Source organism: Bubalus bubalis, chromosome 2 (assembly GCF_019923935.1).
Source record: "Bubalus bubalis isolate 160015118507 breed Murrah chromosome 2, NDDB_SH_1, whole genome shotgun sequence".
Lineage (NCBI taxonomy): Eukaryota > Metazoa > Chordata > Mammalia > Artiodactyla > Bovidae > Bubalus > Bubalus bubalis.
The window spans coordinates 160,817,406-160,826,080 of record NC_059158.1 but is presented as its reverse complement, the minus strand read 5'-3'; the positions used below and the strand labels follow the sequence as shown (position 1 = coordinate 160,826,080).

At 43.8% G+C, this 8,675-nt stretch overlaps 1 pseudogene; it reads right to left on the bottom strand.

Moving 5' to 3' along the window:
- Positions 1 to 6,557: 6,557 nt before the first annotated feature.
- LOC102411386 lies at positions 6,558 to 8,660 on the bottom strand (annotated as a pseudogene).
- Positions 8,661 to 8,675: the final 15 nt, after the last annotated feature.

Genomic DNA, 8,675 nt, shown 5'->3' with positions numbered 1-8,675 from the left:
TTATCTATTTTTTGCTATTGTTGATGAACAGTTGGGTTGTTTCTATCTTCTGGCTACTGTGAATAATCATGCTATAAGCATTTTTTACAAATATCTGTTCAAGTCCCTGAATTCATTTCTTTTTGGTATATACCTAGAAGTGGAATTGCTACATTATATAATGGTTCTATATTTAACCTTTTGGGAAACTACCAAAATACTTTTCACAGCAGCTGCACTATGTTCACATACCCACAAACACTATACAAGGGTTCCCATTTTGCCATACTGGGTGTTTTTTGTTTGTTTGTTTGTTTTTTACTCTAGACTCAAGAGGATTTCCTCATCTATGGAACATGAATGTGAGATGCCAGAGACATAACCTTGGAATAACCTGTGACTCAAAGGTTTTGTCCTCAGCTACTGGAAGAATAGAGGGTTCCATTTAGTGAGACAGGAAACATTGTAAGAAGAGAAAGTTGGGGGACAATGTCAATAATTTGATTTTGAATATGTAAGAGTTTATGATGTCTATTAACAACTAAGAGAAAATAACAAGTAGGCCATTAGAGAAGCCTGGAATTCAGTGGAGAAGTATTGAGTACAGTATATACAGTTATGAACAGGGAAGTGAAAGTCAGTCAGTTATGTCCAAGTCTTTGCAACCTCATGGACTATATAGTCCATGGAATTCTCCAGGCCAAAATATTGGAGTGAGTAGCCTATCCCTTCTCCAGTGGATCTTCCCAACCCAGGAATTGAACAGAGGTCTCCTGCATTACATGTGGATTCTTTACCAACTGAGCTATCAGGGAAGCCCCATGAACAGGGAGGAGGTGGTCAAAGAGAATGAGTACATGTAGAAAAGAGAGAAGGTCTGTACGAGTCAGTGCCCCAATACCAAACAGATAGCATATTCAAATTTAGGATGCATTGAAGATTTATTTACAAAGGAATAGATTTTAACAGTGGAAAGATGTCAGGCAGTCGGTCACAAGGGACACCATGTCACTCAAGGTTAGCAGGGACTCAGCTGCTGTATCCCTTGAAAAGGCTGGTAATACAGGCCTTTTGCCTGAAGGCTGGAGGGAAGACAGAGGTAGTCAGAACCATAGGAGAGTCATGTGAGCAGTCCTTCAGGCCAGGATATAACTAATCCAAAGCACACTCATAGAGGAGGAACCAAGGTCTACATAGACTGATCCACACACCTTCTTCCCTCCAGTCTCCTGCCAGGTCCCCACTGGCCAAATTCAACTAGAAACAGGAGTTTTCCAGGGCCACTGAAACAAAGTACCACAAACTGGATGACTTAAATAATGTAGACAGGGACTTCCCTGGTGGTCTGGTGGTGGTGGTTTAGTTGCTAAGTCATGTCCGACTCTTGCGACCCCACGGACAGTAGCCCCCTAGGCTCCTCTGTCCATGGGATTTTTCAGGCAAGAATACTGGCATAGATTGCCATTTCTTTCTCCAGAGGATCTTCCCAACCCAGGAATTGAACCCGGATCTCCTACATTGCAGACAGATTCTTTACCAACTGAGCTATTTGGTCTAGTGGTTAAGAATCCGCCAGAACAAAGGTCCCACATGCCATGGAACAACTAAGCCTGCAACACCACAAATAGCGTGTGTATACTGCAGTGACGATCCCACACGCTGCAGCTAAGACCTGTTGCTGCTGCTTAGTTACTCAGTCGTGTCCAACTTTGTGGGATCCTATGGACTGTAGCCCACCAGGCTCCTCTGTCCATGGAATTCTCCAGGCAAAAGTACTGAGGTGAGTTGCCATGCCCTCCTCCAGAGGATCTTCCCAACCCAGGGATCGAACCCAGGTCTCCTGCACTGCAGGCAGATTCTTTACCACTGAGCCGTCAGGAAAGCCCTACTAAGACCTGACACAGCCATATATAACCAAAAAAGGTAAATAAATGGATGTAGCTGTGTTCCCCCACCACCACCAAAAAGAAACAAATCTGCCAAGAAAAAAAGGGGCTGTGCGATTTACTTATTAAAGAAATAACATAAACTTATCCCACAGTTCTAGAAGATAAAGTCCAAAGTCAAGGCAGGTTTGGCTCCTTTTAAGGACTGAGGGGGAATCCACTCCATGCCCCTCACCTAGCCTCTAGTGGTATGATGGCAATTCTGTGTTTGGCCTAATAGGTGCATCACCCTGACCTCTGCCTTACTAGTCACTTGGCCCTCTCCCAATATATCTAAGTGAAGTGTTAATCACCCAGTCGTGTCTGACTCTTTGTGACCCCATGGACTGTAGCCCACCAGGCTCCTCTGTCCGTGGGATTTTCCAGGCAAGAATACTAGAGGGATTGCCCTTTTCTTCTCCAGGAGAACTTCCCAACCCTGGGATCAAACCCGGGTTTCCTACATTGCAGGCAGAGTCTTTACCGTCTGAGCCACCCTGCATCTAAATGTCCCCTCTTTATGAGATCATCAGTCACACTGGTTTAGGAGACTACTTATGCTAGTATGGCTACATTCGTAGTGATCCTATTTCCCAGTGAGGTCTACCACACTGTGAGATACTAGGGGTTAGGACTGCCACATATGAATTTGGGAGGGGGGGTTCACAATTCAACTGGTAACAGGCACAGAAGTCATGTTGCAATCTACAGAGTCAGCCTCCCAGGCCATAGAGCTGGTTTAAGTCGAGAGTGGAGTGAGATTCTGAAGAGGTGAATGGAAGATTTCCCCCCATATAAACCTAAGGAGCATCCCAAAATGTGGTAGTCTGGGTTATGAGGAGGAAAAGCAAGGAGACTGAAATGAATGAGCCTGAGAGGTGGAAGGAAAACCGATAAAATGATGTCCCAGAGTGGGGCAGGTGTGGTGAAGAAAATGTTTCAAGGAGGAGAGATCACTGTGTTGAATGCTGCTGATGAGTAAAGTAAGGTTACTTCAACATTATCACATTTTGAGACCCTTTGAGATTGTAGACTGCTCAGCGATACCTGTGCACTATCAGATTGCCCAGACTACACTGTAACTACCACTTATCTTGTTAGAAAAGCCTATGGCTTGGAATCATTTTCCAGTATCTGAAGACACACATTTGAAGCCATTGGGGTCACCTTAGCTCAGTTTTAAGTCCCTCTTGATGAGTAAGAGCAGCTTATATGGTTCTAGCACAATATTCAGTCCAAGAAAAGCCTGGGTAGATTGACGTTGCTCTTTTCACTGCAGTTGGCCCACTGCCACGATGCCTACCAAATGAAGAATGAATGGTTTGGTATTAAGGATCGTCAACTAATATGTAACCCAAAAGGGTTAACTCGACACTAAGCCTACTTGACTTTTTTTTTAAGAATATAATCAAATCACAAAGAACAAAGAAGCATGTTCATAGAGAACTCTTGCTGACCCCAAAGGAAAGAATGCCCCAACCATTCGCCTTCCCACAAGCAGTGATAAGGGAGGAGGACTCATTAGAGGGAGAACAGTTCTCTTCAGTGTCCTTGACTAAAGCAGAATGACCGATGCTCTTCGTGGTTAGACTGAAGGGATCACACACTTGGGAGCTACCCAGATCAAGGCAGGTGGAGAAGTTTCCAGTAGACTATGTTCTGTGTCCTAATGAGACCGCTGAGAGAGCAGGGCTAGGCTGGACGGGTCAATGGACTCCATTTTGCCAGTGAGTGATGGGGCATTGGTGGACAGACCCCAGGCATCTTAGGGGTCACTGTTCTGGGCAAAACGCCAAAACTGGAGAGTGTTCAACTGCTGCAAAGGGCTACAAAGAATCGGCAGGGAGCCTGAGGGCAAATACAGACGTCATGGTGTTGGGTCAGATAGAGTGTAGAAATGAGGAGGCCACAGGGCACACACGCTATGCGGTCTGGCCCTCCAGAGGTCAACCAGGGGTTTGACGGGCAGGCCAGAGGGCAGGCAGCAACGGCAGGAAGCCGGCTCAGCAGCCCCAGGTGTGGAGGTCAAGCATAAGGCCCTCAGGAAATTTCCAAGCGTGGGGAGGGATGAGGATTCTCGAAAAACAAGCCTGCTGTAAATGGAAACACATGCCCTCGTCAAGGAGGGGACCGCTGGAGCTATTGCTCAACCTTGAGTTCTGGTCTTTTCTATGCTGTGAGTGGTGTCAAATGCCAGGTCCAGATGCTCTCTCCTGAGGCCTGCAGGTGGAGCTGACAACCGGCAGCCAGCTGAGGCGGGTGTTCGACGCTGAGGAGAGAAGGGACCACGACTCCCCCACCCCTGTTGTGTCTGCACTGGAGGGTGAGCTGAGAGCAGGATAAAGCAGTGCCGCCAACCCCACCCCTGATTCCTGCCGCTCCCTTCTTGCTCGTCTCATTATTATTAGTGTCCTTATCATCATTATCAGTTTATTGAATGCTCCCTGCACAATACAATGCACTTTGTGTTTTGCCTTTGTTTCATGTAATGCTCTATAAACAAAGGGTGTGTGTGTGTTAGTCGATCAGTCATGTCTGACTCTTTGCAACCCTGTTTCCTTCTCCAGTAGATAAGCTTATTATCATTTTGCAGATGAAGATCTTTAAATCAAAGAGTATGAGAAATTTGCCCAGAGTTGCCCATTTGGGAAAAGACAGGGCTAGATTCAAAGCCTATTCAGTGTTACAACAGATCCCTTGTCTTCTTAGGTGGATCAATGGTAAAGAATCCACCTGCCAATGTAGAAGCAAGAGGCACAGGTTCGATCCCTGGGTTGGGAAGATGCCCTGGAGAAGGAAACAGCAACCCTCTCCAATATTCTTGCCTTGAAAACCCCATGGACAGAGGAGCCTGGTGGGCTACAATCCATGGGATGGCAACAAGTTGGACACAGCTGAGCTGCACACACACCAGAACCCTTGGGCATGTGATGGGGCGGTCACAAAAGGCATGTTTGGTTTAAGAGGCTGTGGTCACCATTTCATACTTTCTAATAATTTTTTGACAAAAAGCTTGCATTTTCCTTTCCCCCAGGGCCTCGCCATTTAGATGGCTGGTGCTGCTCTGACCTTTTACTGTTTACTGTACTTCACTGCCTTCACCCAACCACAGACTCCCTTCCATCTGCAGAATTGAGGAGAGTTGATTTTCCAAGGCAATTTAACTTTACCTAATCTGTCATTAAGTTTTGCCTGAAAGGAAATGGGAAAAGATACTAGCTGGAGCCAGAGGGTGACTGCAGTTTTGCATATAGGGTTTGGAAAGTTGAAGGAACTGCATAGGTATAAGAAATTGTGAATGAAATCTTTTTTTAATATAGTTGCTTATTTGGCTGCACCGGATCTTAGTTGTGGCATGTGGGGACTTTAGATGTGGTCTGTGAACTTTTAGTTGTGGAATGTGCGATCTAGTTCCCTGACCAAGGATTAAACCCAGGTCCCCTCCATTGGGAGCTCAGAGTCTTAGCTACTGGACCACCAGGAAAGTAGCTGTGAATGAAATCTTAACCAAAGATTCTTGCACATCAGGATACATTTACATGGGTTTGCCTGGGAAATCTCATGGACAGAAGAGCCTGGGGAGGGCAGGGGGCTACAGTCCATGGGGTATCAGAGTTGGACACAACTGATCATGTGCACATGCCAGACCCCTTGAGTATGTGACAGGGAAGTCACACCACAGGTTTATAGAGATGTGACAAAGATGTGATATCTCCATAAATGTTTGCAAATCAAAGACATTCAGCCAATCACATGGATGGGTTGCACAGGAAAGTGAATGCATCCAATAACTCAATCAAAATCACTACAGTTTCCTCTGTTTCCTCTCTGCTGGACCACCTCTGGTGTAAAACCCCCAAGGTCAGAGCCAATCCTTCTCCCAGCCAGCTCTGGCCCCAAGGAGGAACATTAATTTGCTGACCTGGGCCACCCTGTCACACAGACATCCTCTGCCTTTCTCCCACACCACTGTTTATCAAAAGGACTTAGATGAAGATATCTCTGAGCAAGGACACAAGACACATATATAAGATTAAGCACAGGTCTATGAGCATGGCCACCTGAGAGCTACAAGCTAACTTTTGGCTTCTTTATCAAACTGATGAAGAGGACTTACCTCAGCAATTTCTGCTTGAACCAAAACATTTGCTTTTTTGCCCAGGAAATAAGTCACTGACTGTGGGTACAGTGACAGATAAGAGGTTTTTAGATGAAACATGATGGTTTCTGAGTACTGGCATCTATGTTTATTCTTATTGATGTGAGTTTAAGGAAAAATTGAAAACCCACTGAAACCCTGTGTAGACCCATTGAAAGCAGACTGGTGCTCAGACTTCTTTCACTTACGTTGCTGCTGGTGGTGATGGTGGTAGTGTTTAGTCGTGAAGTCCTATCTGACTCTTTTGTGATCCCATGGATTATAACCCACCAGGCTCCTCTGTCCATGGAATTTCCAAGGCAAGAATACTGGAGTAAGTTGTCATTTCCTTCTCCAGTGGATCTTGCTGCCCAGGGATCAAACCCCTGTCTTCTGCCTTGGTAGGATTCTTACCAATGAACCACCAGGAAAGCCCTCTCCTACCTTCATTACTGTTCCACAAAATATTAAAGGCCATTCTAATTCTTACAGTACTTCTGCCCAAGAGTAATGTGAAAGTCAGCTCTTACAGAAAATTGGGAATTCATCTTTGTGACCCAGAATACCAGTTTGGACAAAGCAAGGACTAGGGTGAACATGTATTATTATTATTATTTGATCTTATTTATTTGTTACTCTTAGAACATCTCATATCTGGCATTTTTCTTTGGTCTCCTTCACTCTCTTGGCCAAAAGTTTAGCATCCTCTTCCTCTTTTTTCTTAGAATGCTGTCTCTTCAGAGCAATTTGCTGATATTTAGTTGCAAACCATGTGGAGTAAGAGATGCTGAATCTTAAGTGCTTTGGTCCTAGGTTTCTTTCTTTTTTTTTTTTTTTTTTACTGAATTTATTTTATTTATTTTTACATTTTATTTTATTTTTTAACTTTACAATATTGTATTGGTTTTGCCATATATCAACATGAATCCACCACAGGTATACACGTGTTCCCCATCCTGAACCCTCCTCCCTCCTCCCTCCCCATACCCTCCCTCTGGGTCATCCCAGTGCACCAGCCCCAAGCATCCAGTGTCGTGCATCAAACCTGGACTGGCGACTCATTTCATATATGATATTATACATGTTTCAATGCCATTCTCCCAAATCATCCCACCCTCTCCCTCTCCCACAGAGTCCAAAAGACTGTTCTATACATCAGTGTCTCTTTTGCTGTCTCACATACAGGGTTATCATTACCATCTTTCTAAATTCCATATATATGCGTTAGTATACTGTATTTGTGTTTTTCTTTCTGGCTTACTTCACTCTGTATAATAGGCTCCAGTTTCATCCACCTCATGGGAATGCAAACTAGTATAGCCACTATGGAGAACAGTGTGGAGATTCCTTAAAAAAATGGAAATAGAACTGCCTTATGACCCAGCAATCCTACTGCTGGGCATACATACTGAGGAAACCAGAATTGAAAGAGATATGTGTACCCCAATATTCATCGCGGCACTGTTTATGATAGCCAGGACATGGAAGCAACCTAGATGTCCATCAGCAGATGAATGGATAAGAAAGCTGTGGTACATATACACAATGGAGTATTACTCAGCCATTAAAAAGAATACATTTGAATCAGTTCTAATGAGGTGGATGAAACTGGTCCTAGGTTTCTAACCTTCTTTGTTTAGGGGCTTTCTCATGACATACTAGCAGACATCATCTGTTTTAGAAACACTGCAAAGTTTGTGGATTCTGCTAGATCTTTTGGGCTCCAGGTGAAAAGGCACGGTAATATCAGTGAGTCCTGGAATATTCTTCTCCCTTTTTTAATGATGACCAAATTGAAAACACTCAGGTTAGCATTTATGATGCAACTTGATACAGATTTGCACTTTCTTTCTCCAGTCCTTCCTGGTCTGTAATAGGAATGTCCATTATTTTGTAGCAGGCAGACTCATCCATAGGTTAAGACAGTTTACTTCAAAAGGAAACCCTGCTTGTCCTTCCCACCACTGATTCAGACCACACCACATAACCCTTCTGTTTTTCACCCAGAGAGTCAGCAGCAACTTCTGTGCCCATAGATGCACTTCTGTTAAAAGGTATGAAGCTTTTGCTTATCATCCACTTCAATGAGTTTCTGACCAGTGGCCAGGAAGGAGATGGGTTGGGTTTTATTCTGAAGCAATCTACCACCTCTGAGGCACAAAAAAGATGAGTAAGTGTGTATTAAGCCATGAAGCTTCTGATTTAAAAATGTGACTGGTGTTAAAACATATTATTTTTATCATAGGAAAGATTCCATGTATCTTCTTTCCATTCATATCCACATACACATAATCAGGCAGAAGAGAGAGGCAATGATTGAGTTGTTTTGTGTCCTAGATGATTCACAGAAATGGCAGGGTAAAGGGCATCTCTGTTAAGAAAGAAGTAATATTTCTTCTACATTAGTCAGATAATCCTGATTTTACTCCTCACTTGCTTTTTTACTTTTCTATTTAGACATTTTAAATAGACTTTATTTTTATACCAGTTTTAGATTTACAGGAAAATGAAGAAGATAGTTCAGAGAGTTCTCGTCTATCCTGCACTCAGTTGCCCCTATTATTAGCCTCTTACATCAGTATGGTGTACTTTCCACAATTAACGAACAGATGATGCATCCGTTTTAACTAAAG